We start from the raw sequence: 9,564 nt of genomic DNA, 5'->3' as shown, positions 1-9,564 counted from the left end.
CCGGAGACTGGCGGTGCCATGCCGCATAGCGGGAATAGCGCGTTGAATCCTACGCCAGAACGGCCCCGGCGGCGCGAATGTCTCGGGCCGTCGAGGTCTGCTGCTTTGTCATAAAAGGGAGTTTCGATGGGCATGTCATGGGTGCGATCATACCAGCACTAATGCACCGGATCCCATCAGAACTCCGCAGTTAAGCGTGCTTGGGCGAGAGTAGTACTAGGATGGGTGACCCCCTGGGAAGTCCTCGTGTTGCACCCCTTTTATTTTTTGCCCGCTTTTTTATTTTTTGATAATATTTATTTTTAATTTTTCGGCTTTTGGCTTTTCCTCTTCGGATAATTTTTTTCCCCCGAAAATAAACTGAGTCCGGAGACTCGCGGTGCCATGCCGCATAGCGGAACAGCGCGTTGAATCCTACGCCAGAACGGCCCCGGCAGCGCGAATGTCTCGGGCCGTCGCGGTCTGCTGCTTTGTCATAAAAGGGAGTTTCGAAGGGCATGTCATGGGTGCGATCATACCAGCACTAATGCACCGGATCCCATCATAACTCCGCAGTTAGGCGTGCTTGGGCGAGAGAAGTACTAGGATGGGTGACCCCCTGGGAAGTCCTCGTGTTGCACCCTTTTTATTTTTTGCCCGCTTTTTTATTTTTTGATAATATTTATTTTTAATTTTTTGGCTTTTGGCTTTTCCTCTTCGGATAATTTTTTCCCCCCGAAAATAAACTGAGTCCGGAGACTGGCGGTGCCATGCCGCATAGCGGAACAGCGCGTTGAATCCTACGCCAGAACGGCCCCGGCAGCGCGAATGTCTCGGGCCGTCGAGGTCTGCTGCTTTGTCATAAAAGGGAGTTTCGAAGGGCATGTCATGGGTGCGATCATACCAGCACTAATGCACCGGATCCCATCAGAACTCCGCAGTTAAGCGTGCTTGGGCGAGAGTAGTACTAGGATGGGTGACCCCCTGGGAAGTCCTCGTGTTGCACCCCTTTTATTTTTTGCCCGCTTTTTTATTTTTTGATAACATTTATTTTTTATTTTTCGGCTTTTGGCTTTTCCTCTTCGGATAATTTTTTTCCCCCGAAAATAAACTGAGTCCGGAGACTGGCGGTGCCATGCCGCATAGCGGAACAGCGCGTTGAATCCTACGCCAGAACGGCCCCGGCAGCGCGAATGTCTCGGGCCGTCGAGGTCTGCTGCTTTGTCATAAAAGGGAGTTTCGAAGGGCATGTCATGGGTGCGATCATACCAGCACTAATGCACCGGATCCCATCAGAACTCCGCAGTTAAGCGTGCTTGGGCGAGAGTAGTACTAGGATGGGTGACCCCCTGGGAAGTCCTCGTGTTGCACCCCTTTTATTTTTTGCCCGCTTTTTTATTTTTTGATAACATTTATTTTTTATTTTTCGGCTTTTGGCTTTTCCTCTTCGGATAATTTTTTTCCCCCGAAAATAAACTGAGTCCGGAGACTGGCGGTGCCATGCCGCATAGCGGGAATAGCGCGTTGAATCCTACGCCAGAACGGCCCCGGCGGCGCGAATGTCTCGGGCCGTCGAGGTCTGCTGCTTTGTCATAAAAGGGAGTTTCGATGGGCATGTCATGGGTGCGATCATACCAGCACTAATGCACCGGATCCCATCAGAACTCCGCAGTTAAGCGTGCTTGGGCGAGAGTAGTACTAGGATGGGTGACCCCCTGGGAAGTCCTCGTGTTGCACCCCTTTTATTTTTTGCCCGCTTTTTTATTTTTTGATAATATTTATTTTTAATTTTTCGGCTTTTGGCTTTTCCTCTTCGGATAATTTTTTTCCCCCGAAAATAAACTGAGTCCGGAGACTCGCGGTGCCATGCCGCATAGCGGAACAGCGCGTTGAATCCTACGCCAGAACGGCCCCGGCAGCGCGAATGTCTCGGGCCGTCGCGGTCTGCTGCTTTGTCATAAAAGGGAGTTTCGAAGGGCATGTCATGGGTGCGATCATACCAGCACTAATGCACCGGATCCCATCATAACTCCGCAGTTAGGCGTGCTTGGGCGAGAGAAGTACTAGGATGGGTGACCCCCTGGGAAGTCCTCGTGTTGCACCCTTTTTATTTTTTGCCCGCTTTTTTATTTTTTGATAATATTTATTTTTAATTTTTTGGCTTTTGGCTTTTCCTCTTCGGATAATTTTTTCCCCCCGAAAATAAACTGAGTCCGGAGACTGGCGGTGCCATGCCGCATAGCGGAACAGCGCGTTGAATCCTACGCCAGAACGGCCCCGGCAGCGCGAATGTCTCGGGCCGTCGAGGTCTGCTGCTTTGTCATAAAAGGGAGTTTCGAAGGGCATGTCATGGGTGCGATCATACCAGCACTAATGCACCGGATCCCATCAGAACTCCGCAGTTAAGCGTGCTTGGGCGAGAGTAGTACTAGGATGGGTGACCCCCTGGGAAGTCCTCGTGTTGCACCCCTTTTATTTTTTGCCCGCTTTTTTATTTTTTGATAACATTTATTTTTTATTTTTCGGCTTTTGGCTTTTCCTCTTCGGATAATTTTTTTCCCCCGAAAATAAACTGAGTCCGGAGACTGGCGGTGCCATGCCGCATAGCGGAACAGCGCGTTGAATCCTACGCCAGAACGGCCCCGGCAGCGCGAATGTCTCGGGCCGTCGAGGTCTGCTGCTTTGTCATAAAAGGGAGTTTCGAAGGGCATGTCATGGGTGCGATCATACCAGCACTAATGCACCGGATCCCATCAGAACTCCGCAGTTAAGCGTGCTTGGGCGAGAGTAGTACTAGGATGGGTGACCCCCTGGGAAGTCCTCGTGTTGCACCCCTTTTATTTTTTGCCCGCTTTTTTATTTTTTGATAACATTTATTTTTTATTTTTCGGCTTTTGGCTTTTCCTCTTCGGATAATTTTTTTCCCCCGAAAATAAACTGAGTCCGGAGACTGGCGGTGCCATGCCGCATAGCGGAACAGCGCATTGAATCCTACGCCAGAACGGCCACGGCAGCGCGAATGTCTCGGGCCGTCGAGGTCTGCTGCTTTGTCATAAAAGGGAGTTTCGAAGGGCATGTCATGGGTGCGATCATACCAGCACTAATGCACCGGATCCCATCAGAACTCCGCAGTTAAGCGTGCTTGGGCGAGAGTAGTACTAGGATGGGTGACCCCCTGGGAAGTCCTCGTGTTGCACCCCTTTTATTTTTTGCCCGCTTTTTTATTTTTTGATAATATTTATTTTTAATTTTTCGGCTTTTGGCTTTTCCTCTTCGGATAATTTTTTTCCCCCGAAAATAAACTGAGTCCGGAGACTGGCGGTGCCATGCCGCATAGCGGGAATAGCGCGTTGAAGCCTACGCCAGAACGGCCCCGGCGGCGCGAATGTCTCGGGCCGTCGAGGTCTGCTGCTTTGTCATAAAAGGGAGTTTCGATGGGCATGTCATGGGTGCGATCATACCAGCACTAATGCACCGGATTCCATCAGAACTCCGCAGTTAAGCGTGCTTGGGCGAGAGTAGTACTAGGATGGGTGACCCCCTGGGAAGTCCTCGTGTTGCACCCCTTTTATTTTTTGCCCGCTTTTTTATTTTTTGATAATATTTATTTTTAATTTTTCGGCTTTTGGCTTTTCCTCTTCGGATAATTTTTTTTCCCCGAAAATAAACTGAGTCCGGAGACTCGCGGTGCCATGCCGCATAGCGGAACAGCGCGTTGAATCCTACGCCAGAACGGCCCCGGCAGCGCGAATGTCTCGGGCCGTCGAGGTCTGCTGCTTTGTCATAAAAGGGAGTTTCGAAGGGCATATCATGGGTGCGATCATACCAGCACTAATGCACCGGATCCTATCAGAACTCCGCAGTTAAGCGTGCTTGGGCGAGAATAGTACTAGGATGGGTGACCCCCTGGGAAGTCCTCGTGTTGCACCCCTTTTATTTTTTGCCCGCTTTTTTCTTTTTTGATAACATTTATTTTTAATTTTTTGGCTTTTGGCTTTTCCTCTTCGGATAATTTTTTTCCCTCGAAAATAAACTGAGTCCGGAGACTCGCGGTGCCATGCCGCATAGCGGAACAGCGCATTGAATCCTACGCCAGAACGGCCCCGGCAGCGCGAATGTCTCGGGCCGTCGAGGTCTGCTGCTTTGTCATGAAAGGGTGTTTCGATGGGCATGTCATGGGTGCGGTCATACCAGCACTAATGCACCGGATCCCAACAGAACTCCGCAGTTAAGCGTGCTTGGGCGTGAGTAGTACTAGGATGGGTGACCCCCTGGGAAGTCCTCGTGTTGCACCCCTTTTATTTTTTGCCCGCTTTTTTATTTTTTGATAATATTTATTTTTAATTTTTCGGCTTTTGGCTTTTCCTCTTCGGATAATTTTTTTCCCCCGAAAATAAACTGAGTCCGGAGACTCGCGGTGCCATGCCGCATAGCGGAACAGCGCGTTGAATCCTACGCCAGAACGGCCCCGGCAGCGCGAATGTCTCGGGCCGTCGAGGTCTGCTGCTTTGTCGTAAAAGGGAGTTTCGAAGGGCATGTCATGGGTGCGATCATACCAGCACTAATGCACCGGATCCCATCAGAACTCCGCAGTTAAGCGTGCTTGGGCGAGAGTAGTACTAGGATGGGTGACCCCCTGGGAAGTCCTCGTGTTGCACCCCTTTTATTTTTTGCCCGCTTTTTTATTTTTTGATAACATTTATTTTTTATTTTTCGGCTTTTGGCTTTTCCTCTTCGGATAATTTTTTTCCCCCGAAAATAAACTGAGTCCGGAGACTGGCGGTGCCATGCCGCATAGCGGAACAGCGCATTGAATCCTACGCCAGAACGGCCACGGCAGCGCGAATGTCTCGGGCCGTCGAGGTCTGCTGCTTTGTCATAAAAGGGAGTTTCGAAGGGCATGTCATGGGTGCGATCATACCAGCACTAATGCACCGGATCCCATCAGAACTCCGCAGTTAAGCGTGCTTGGGCGAGAGTAGTACTAGGATGGGTGACCCCCTGGGAAGTCCTCGTGTTGCACCCCTTTTATTTTTTGCCCGCTTTTTTATTTTTTGATAATATTTATTTTTAATTTTTCGGCTTTTGGCTTTTCCTCTTCGGATAATTTTTTTCCCCCGAAAATAAACTGAGTCCGGAGACTCGCGGTGCCATGCCGCATAGCGGAACAGCGCGTTGAATCCTGCGCCAGAACGGCCCCGGCAGCGCGAATGTCTCGGGCCGTCGCGGTCTGCTGCTTTGTCATAAAAGGGAGTTTCGAAGGGCATGTCATGGGTGCGATCATACCAGCACTAATGCACCGGATCCCATCATAACTCCGCAGTTAGGCGTGCTTGGGCGAGAGAAGTACTAGGATGGGTGACCCCCTGGGAAGTCCTCGTGTTGCACCCTTTTTATTTTTTGCCTGCTTTTTTATTTTTTGATAATATTTATTTTTAATTTTTTGGCTTTTGGCTTTTCCTCTTCGGATAATTTTTTCCCCCCGAAAATAAACTGAGTCCGGAGACTGGCGGTGCCATGCCGCATAGCGGAACAGCGCGTTGAATCCTACGCCAGAACGGCCCCGGCAGCGCGAATGTCTCGGGCCGTCGAGGTCTGCTGCTTTGTCATAAAAGGGAGTTTCGAAGGGCATGTCATGGGTGCGATCATACCAGCACTAATGCACCGGATCCCATCAGAACTCCGCAGTTAAGCGTGCTTGGGCGAGAATAGTACTAGGATGGGTGACCCCCTGGGAAGTCCTCGTGTTGCACCCCTTTTATTTTTTGCCCGCTTTTTTCTTTTTTGATAACATTTATTTTTAATTTTTTGGCTTTTGGCTTTTCCTCTTCGGATAATTTTTTTCCCTCGAAAATAAACTGAGTCCGGAGACTCGCGGTGCCATGCCGCATAGCGGAACAGCGCATTGAATCCTACGCCAGAACGGCCCCGGCAGCGCGAATGTCTCGGGCCGTCGAGGTCTGCTGCTTTGTCATGAAAGGGTGTTTCGATGGGCATGTCATGGGTGCGGTCATACCAGCACTAATGCACCGGATCCCAACAGAACTCCGCAGTTAAGCGTGCTTGGGCGTGAGTAGTACTAGGATGGGTGACCCCCTGGGAAGTCCTCGTGTTGCACCCCTTTTATTTTTTGCCCGCTTTTTTATTTTTTGATAATATTTATTTTTTATTTTTCGGCTTTTGGCTTTTCCTCTTCGGATAATTTTTTTCCCCCGAAAATAAACTGAGTCCGGAGACTCGCGGTGCCATGCCGCATAGCGGAACAGCGCGTTGAATCCTACGCCAGAACGGCCCCGGCAGCGCGAATGTCTCGGGCCGTCGAGGTCTGCTGCTTTGTCGTAAAAGGGAGTTTCGAAGGGCATGTCATGGGTGCGAACATACCAGCACTAATGCACCGGATCCCATCAGAACTCCGCAGTTAAGCGTGCTTTGGCGAGAGTAGTACTAGGATGGGTGACCCCCTGGGAAGTCCTCGTGTTGCACCCTTTTTATTTTTTTCTCCACTTTTTTATTTTTTGATAATATTTATTTTTAATTTTTCGGCTTTTGGCTTTTTCTCTTCGGATAATTTTTTTCCCCCGAAAATAAACTGAGTCCGGAGACTGGCGGTGCCATGCCGCATAGCGGGAATAGCGCGTTGAATCCTACGCCAGAACGGCCCCGGCGGCGCGAATGTCTCGGGCCGTCGAGGTCTGCTGCTTTGTCATAAAAGGGAGTTTCGATGGGCATGTCATGGGTGCGATCATACCAGCACTAATGCACCGGATCCCATCAGAACTCCGCAGTTAAGCGTGCTTGGGCGAGAGTAGTACTAGGATGGGTGACCCCCTGGGAAGTCCTCGTGTTGCACCCCTTTTATTTTTTGCCCGCTTTTTTATTTTTTGATAATATTTATTTTTTATTTTTCGGCTTTTGGCTTTTCCTCTTCGGATAATTTTTTTCCCCCGAAAATAAACTGAGTCCGGAGACTCGCGGTGCCATGCCGCATAGCGGAACAGCGCGTTGAATCCTGCGCCAGAACGGCCCCGGCAGCGCGAATGTCTCGGGCCGTCGAGGTCTGCTGCTTTGTCATAAAAGGGAGTTTCGAAGGGCATGTCATGGGTGCGATCATACCAGCACTAATGCACCGGATCCCATCATAACTCCGCAGTTAGGCGTGCTTGGGCGAGAGAAGTACTAGGATGGGTGACCCCCTGGGAAGTCCTCGTGTTGCACCCTTTTTATTTTTTGCCTGCTTTTTTATTTTTTGATAATATTTATTTTTAATTTTTTGGCTTTTGGCTTTTCCTCTTCGGATAATTTTTTTCCCCCGAAAATAAACTGAGTCCGGAGACTGGCGGTGCCATGCCGCATAGCGGGAATAGCGCGTTGAATCCTACGCCAGAACGGCCCCGGCGGCGCGAATGTCTCGGGCCGTCGAGGTCTGCTGCTTTGTCATAAAAGGGAGTTTCGATGGGCATGTCATGGGTGCGATCATACCAGCACTAATGCACCGGATCCCATCAGAACTCCGCAGTTAAGCGTGCTTGGGCGAGAGTAGTACTAGGATGGGTGACCCCCTGGGAAGTCCTCGTGTTGCACCCCTTTTATTTTTTGCCCGCTTTTTTATTTTTTGATAATATTTATTTTTAATTTTTCGGCTTTTGGCTTTTCCTCTTCGGATAATTTTTTTCCCCCGAAAATAAACTGAGTCCGGAGACTCGCGGTGCCATGCCGCATAGCGGAACAGCGCGTTGAATCCTACGCCAGAACGGCCCCGGCAGCGCGAATGTCTCGGGCCGTCGCGGTCTGCTGCTTTGTCATAAAAGGGAGTTTCGAAGGGCATGTCATGGGTGCGATCATACCAGCACTAATGCACCGGATCCCATCATAACTCCGCAGTTAGGCGTGCTTGGGCGAGAGAAGTACTAGGATGGGTGACCCCCTGGGAAGTCCTCGTGTTGCACCCTTTTTATTTTTTGCCCGCTTTTTTATTTTTTGATAATATTTATTTTTAATTTTTTGGCTTTTGGCTTTTCCTCTTCGGATAATTTTTTCCCCCCGAAAATAAACTGAGTCCGGAGACTGGCGGTGCCATGCCGCATAGCGGAACAGCGCGTTGAATCCTACGCCAGAACGGCCCCGGCAGCGCGAATGTCTCGGGCCGTCGAGGTCTGCTGCTTTGTCATAAAAGGGAGTTTCGAAGGGCATGTCATGGGTGCGATCATACCAGCACTAATGCACCGGATCCCATCAGAACTCCGCAGTTAAGCGTGCTTGGGCGAGAGTAGTACTAGGATGGGTGACCCCCTGGGAAGTCCTCGTGTTGCACCCCTTTTATTTTTTGCCCGCTTTTTTATTTTTTGATAACATTTATTTTTTATTTTTCGGCTTTTGGCTTTTCCTCTTCGGATAATTTTTTTCCCCCGAAAATAAACTGAGTCCGGAGACTGGCGGTGCCATGCCGCATAGCGGAACAGCGCGTTGAATCCTACGCCAGAACGGCCCCGGCAGCGCGAATGTCTCGGGCCGTCGAGGTCTGCTGCTTTGTCATAAAAGGGAGTTTCGAAGGGCATGTCATGGGTGCGATCATACCAGCACTAATGCACCGGATCCCATCAGAACTCCGCAGTTAAGCGTGCTTGGGCGAGAGTAGTACTAGGATGGGTGACCCCCTGGGAAGTCCTCGTGTTGCACCCCTTTTATTTTTTGCCCGCTTTTTTATTTTTTGATAACATTTATTTTTTATTTTTCGGCTTTTGGCTTTTCCTCTTCGGATAATTTTTTTCCCCCGAAAATAAACTGAGTCCGGAGACTGGCGGTGCCATGCCGCATAGCGGAACAGCGCATTGAATCCTACGCCAGAACGGCCACGGCAGCGCGAATGTCTCGGGCCGTCGAGGTCTGCTGCTTTGTCATAAAAGGGAGTTTCGAAGGGCATGTCATGGGTGCGATCATACCAACACTAATGCACCGGATCCCATCAGAACTCCGCAGTTAAGCGTGCTTGGGCGAGAGTAGTACTAGGATGGGTGACCCCCTGGGAAGTCCTCGTGTTGCACCCCTTTTATTTTTTGCCCGCTTTTTTATTTTTTGATAATATTTATTTTTAATTTTTCGGCTTTTGGCTTTTCCTCTTCGGATAATTTTTTTCCCCCGAAAATAAACTGAGTCCGGAGACTGGCGGTGCCATGCCGCATAGCGGGAATAGCGCGTTGAAGCCTACGCCAGAACGGCCCCGGCGGCGCGAATGTCTCGGGCCGTCGAGGTCTGCTGCTTTGTCATAAAAGGGAGTTTCGATGGGCATGTCATGGGTGCGATCATACCAGCACTAATGCACCGGATTCCATCAGAACTCCGCAGTTAAGCGTGCTTGGGCGAGAGTAGTACTAGGATGGGTGACCCCCTGGGAAGTCCTCGTGTTGCACCCCTTTTATTTTTTGCCCGCTTTTTTATTTTTTGATAATATTTATTTTTAATTTTTCGGCTTTTGGCTTTTCCTCTTCGGATAATTTTTTTTTCCCGAAAATAAACTGAGTCCGGAGACTCGCGGTGCCATGCCGCATAGCGGAACAGCGCGTTGAATCCTACGCCAGAACGGCCCCG

At 49.9% G+C, this 9,564-nt stretch overlaps 21 non-coding genes and 5 pseudogenes across 21 annotated transcripts; all 26 read left to right on the top strand.

Moving 5' to 3' along the window:
* The first annotated feature begins 139 nt into the window (after positions 1–139).
* LOC149759884 (5S ribosomal RNA) lies at positions 140–258 on the top strand. Its single transcript, XR_016409438.1, has one exon. It is a non-coding gene; the product is annotated as a 5S ribosomal RNA (ribosomal RNA).
* A 246-nt stretch (positions 259–504) lies between these two features.
* On the top strand, positions 505–623 carry LOC149759883 (5S ribosomal RNA; annotated as a pseudogene).
* Positions 624–869: 246 nt separating this feature from the next.
* On the top strand, positions 870–988 carry LOC149759882 (5S ribosomal RNA). The gene has a single exon (XR_016409437.1). It is a non-coding gene; the product is annotated as a 5S ribosomal RNA (ribosomal RNA).
* A 246-nt stretch (positions 989–1,234) lies between these two features.
* On the top strand, positions 1,235–1,353 carry LOC149759881 (5S ribosomal RNA). The gene has a single exon (XR_016409436.1). It is a non-coding gene; the product is annotated as a 5S ribosomal RNA (ribosomal RNA).
* A 247-nt stretch (positions 1,354–1,600) lies between these two features.
* On the top strand, positions 1,601–1,719 carry LOC149759880 (5S ribosomal RNA). Its single transcript, XR_016409435.1, has one exon. It is a non-coding gene; the product is annotated as a 5S ribosomal RNA (ribosomal RNA).
* A 246-nt stretch (positions 1,720–1,965) lies between these two features.
* On the top strand, positions 1,966–2,084 carry LOC149759879 (5S ribosomal RNA; annotated as a pseudogene).
* A 246-nt stretch (positions 2,085–2,330) lies between these two features.
* LOC149759878 (5S ribosomal RNA) lies at positions 2,331–2,449 on the top strand. The gene has a single exon (XR_016409434.1). It is a non-coding gene; the product is annotated as a 5S ribosomal RNA (ribosomal RNA).
* A 246-nt stretch (positions 2,450–2,695) lies between these two features.
* Positions 2,696–2,814, top strand: LOC149759877 (5S ribosomal RNA). The gene has a single exon (XR_016409433.1). It is a non-coding gene; the product is annotated as a 5S ribosomal RNA (ribosomal RNA).
* A 246-nt stretch (positions 2,815–3,060) lies between these two features.
* On the top strand, positions 3,061–3,179 carry LOC149759876 (5S ribosomal RNA). The gene has a single exon (XR_016409432.1). It is a non-coding gene; the product is annotated as a 5S ribosomal RNA (ribosomal RNA).
* Positions 3,180–3,426: 247 nt separating this feature from the next.
* On the top strand, positions 3,427–3,545 carry LOC149759875 (5S ribosomal RNA). The gene has a single exon (XR_016402093.1). It is a non-coding gene; the product is annotated as a 5S ribosomal RNA (ribosomal RNA).
* A 246-nt stretch (positions 3,546–3,791) lies between these two features.
* LOC149759874 (5S ribosomal RNA) lies at positions 3,792–3,910 on the top strand. Its single transcript, XR_016404199.1, has one exon. It is a non-coding gene; the product is annotated as a 5S ribosomal RNA (ribosomal RNA).
* Positions 3,911–4,156: 246 nt separating this feature from the next.
* Positions 4,157–4,275, top strand: LOC149759873 (5S ribosomal RNA). The gene has a single exon (XR_016404516.1). It is a non-coding gene; the product is annotated as a 5S ribosomal RNA (ribosomal RNA).
* A 246-nt stretch (positions 4,276–4,521) lies between these two features.
* On the top strand, positions 4,522–4,640 carry LOC149759872 (5S ribosomal RNA). Its single transcript, XR_016409431.1, has one exon. It is a non-coding gene; the product is annotated as a 5S ribosomal RNA (ribosomal RNA).
* A 246-nt stretch (positions 4,641–4,886) lies between these two features.
* Positions 4,887–5,005, top strand: LOC149759871 (5S ribosomal RNA). Its single transcript, XR_016409430.1, has one exon. It is a non-coding gene; the product is annotated as a 5S ribosomal RNA (ribosomal RNA).
* A 246-nt stretch (positions 5,006–5,251) lies between these two features.
* On the top strand, positions 5,252–5,370 carry LOC149759870 (5S ribosomal RNA; annotated as a pseudogene).
* Positions 5,371–5,616: 246 nt separating this feature from the next.
* Positions 5,617–5,735, top strand: LOC149759869 (5S ribosomal RNA). The gene has a single exon (XR_016400461.1). It is a non-coding gene; the product is annotated as a 5S ribosomal RNA (ribosomal RNA).
* Positions 5,736–5,981: 246 nt separating this feature from the next.
* Positions 5,982–6,100, top strand: LOC149759868 (5S ribosomal RNA). The gene has a single exon (XR_016404515.1). It is a non-coding gene; the product is annotated as a 5S ribosomal RNA (ribosomal RNA).
* Positions 6,101–6,346: 246 nt separating this feature from the next.
* Positions 6,347–6,465, top strand: LOC149759867 (5S ribosomal RNA). The gene has a single exon (XR_016407032.1). It is a non-coding gene; the product is annotated as a 5S ribosomal RNA (ribosomal RNA).
* A 248-nt stretch (positions 6,466–6,713) lies between these two features.
* LOC149759866 (5S ribosomal RNA) lies at positions 6,714–6,832 on the top strand. Its single transcript, XR_016409428.1, has one exon. It is a non-coding gene; the product is annotated as a 5S ribosomal RNA (ribosomal RNA).
* Positions 6,833–7,078: 246 nt separating this feature from the next.
* LOC149759865 (5S ribosomal RNA) lies at positions 7,079–7,197 on the top strand (annotated as a pseudogene).
* A 247-nt stretch (positions 7,198–7,444) lies between these two features.
* LOC149759864 (5S ribosomal RNA) lies at positions 7,445–7,563 on the top strand. Its single transcript, XR_016409427.1, has one exon. It is a non-coding gene; the product is annotated as a 5S ribosomal RNA (ribosomal RNA).
* Positions 7,564–7,809: 246 nt separating this feature from the next.
* LOC149759863 (5S ribosomal RNA) lies at positions 7,810–7,928 on the top strand (annotated as a pseudogene).
* Positions 7,929–8,174: 246 nt separating this feature from the next.
* Positions 8,175–8,293, top strand: LOC149759862 (5S ribosomal RNA). Its single transcript, XR_016409426.1, has one exon. It is a non-coding gene; the product is annotated as a 5S ribosomal RNA (ribosomal RNA).
* Positions 8,294–8,539: 246 nt separating this feature from the next.
* On the top strand, positions 8,540–8,658 carry LOC149759861 (5S ribosomal RNA). The gene has a single exon (XR_016409425.1). It is a non-coding gene; the product is annotated as a 5S ribosomal RNA (ribosomal RNA).
* A 246-nt stretch (positions 8,659–8,904) lies between these two features.
* On the top strand, positions 8,905–9,023 carry LOC149759860 (5S ribosomal RNA). Its single transcript, XR_016402773.1, has one exon. It is a non-coding gene; the product is annotated as a 5S ribosomal RNA (ribosomal RNA).
* A 247-nt stretch (positions 9,024–9,270) lies between these two features.
* On the top strand, positions 9,271–9,389 carry LOC149759859 (5S ribosomal RNA). Its single transcript, XR_016402091.1, has one exon. It is a non-coding gene; the product is annotated as a 5S ribosomal RNA (ribosomal RNA).
* Positions 9,390–9,564: the final 175 nt, after the last annotated feature.

The sequence above is a fragment of the Phoenix dactylifera genome, chromosome 4 (genome assembly GCF_051530095.1).
Source record: "Phoenix dactylifera cultivar Ajwa chromosome 4, Ajwa_hap1_PhDact_Kaust_v1.1, whole genome shotgun sequence".
Classification (NCBI taxonomy): domain Eukaryota; kingdom Viridiplantae; phylum Streptophyta; class Magnoliopsida; order Arecales; family Arecaceae; genus Phoenix; species Phoenix dactylifera.
Note: the sequence above shows the minus strand (reverse complement) of the source record. Positions and strands in the feature narration are given on the sequence as shown.